Source organism: Echinops telfairi, unplaced genomic scaffold (assembly GCF_000313985.2).
Source record: "Echinops telfairi isolate 266 unplaced genomic scaffold, ASM31398v2 ScPeMD7_7423;HRSCAF=8461, whole genome shotgun sequence".
Lineage (NCBI taxonomy): Eukaryota > Metazoa > Chordata > Mammalia > Afrosoricida > Tenrecidae > Echinops > Echinops telfairi.
In genome coordinates, this window is record NW_022111323.1 from 1,832,417 (window position 1) to 1,834,014 (window position 1,598).

A 1,598-nucleotide genomic window follows, 5' to 3' on the forward strand; every position below is an offset into this window, starting at 1 on the left:
ATTGATGTATGTATGGATTGTGATAAGAGTTGTATGAGCCCCTAATAAAACGATTTAAAAACATGTATTAAGGATTCCTTTGTGGCCTAACATATATGATCTATTCCAGAGAATATTCGATGTACATCGAAAAAGAAAGTGTATGGAAAAAGAAAATGTTTTGTGGAGTGTTCTGTATATATCTAAGAGGTCAAGTTGATTATGTTGTTTAATTGTTCTGTGCATTTATTAAAGTTTCTTCCCCAATGATCAGTCCTTCTGCAAGAAAGTATTTTTTGAAATCACCTAATATTATCAACATTAATAGACAGTCTTTTTATTGAAAAGGTTTCAATTTTTATGATGTGTCATTTATTTATTTTTACTTTTTCTACTTGTGCTGGATTGTCAAAAGTTAGGCCTTATAGCATTGTCTTTGTGTTTTCTCCTAGGAATTTCATGGTCTTTGTTTTCATAATTAGGTCATCAATCAATTTTATATTTTTTTAGTCTAGCATGTAGCATAGACATTTTTATGCACGTGGAAATTAAAATTTCCCAGCAACATCTATTGAAGATATTATTTTTCCCCATCAAATGAACTTATAACTCTTAAAAAAATCAGTCAAACTGGAGCCTGAGAGATCGTTTGCAACCAGTCCCTATTCTGCACTTCACCCTCTGTGAGCCTCCTGCACCCTGGCCAGCTTTGTATTTCAGTCTGAGAAAGTAGTATGGGAAGCACCTGAGTGGGTGACATTGGGCCGAGCCATTGATTTTAGTACCTAGTACTACATTTACCAGATGATACAGGACAAACAGCGAGGTGCCCCTGACGGCCCCAGCTGTGTCCCTTCAGTTCATAGAAGACTTAACAGATATGATGATGTTCTAAATGCTTTAAATACTCTCAATGGGAGTATTAATGAAAAAGCCTTAAATGTGCTGAATAACCTGATTGTGAATGTTGAAAATCAAGAGTTAATTAAGGCAAACATTGAACATGTCCGTGAGGATGTCTTCTATGGTTTCCTGAACTCTGCTGTGCTGATGACTGAACTGAGATTGTTAACAAACAAGACCATTACCAATGATCACCAACACAGATAGGTGGGTTACACTACAGTTACAGTTACATTACAAACATCTTTCAGCTGGAATCACCAAGGTTCAAGTTTTGAAACTGCTTTTGAATTTGTCTGAAAATCCAGCCATGGCAGAAGGACTATTAGGTGTCTAGTAGATTCATCATCATTGCTTTCCCTTTATGATAGCCAAGTACCAATTCCTCTTTTGGAATTTAAATAACTGCTTCAAAATGGATTGTAGTTCAGTCTTAGGTTTACTTTCATGTTCCATAAAGATTCATTGTTTTTCATGTTATATGGACAAGAATGTGTCCAGAAAATGAAAGATTTAGTTAATTACCCTGATGTGAATGTGAAGGGAAGAGTTTTAATAACCATAATTCTGATTGGTTATGTTTCCAGAAAGCAATGCAATCTGGAAATAATACTTATACATTTACTTTTTATCTTCCATATAAAGCAAAGGGAGTCTTTCAGCTGTTGAATTTTTTAAAATTATTTTATTGGGGGCTCATACAATTCTTATCACAA

The 1,598-nt window shown here is 34.5% G+C and overlaps 1 pseudogene; it reads left to right on the forward strand.

Annotated features, from left to right (window-relative positions):
- The first annotated feature begins 783 nt into the window (after positions 1 to 783).
- On the forward strand, positions 784 to 1,551 carry LOC115872308 (annotated as a pseudogene).
- The last annotated feature ends 47 nt before the right edge of the window (positions 1,552 to 1,598 follow it).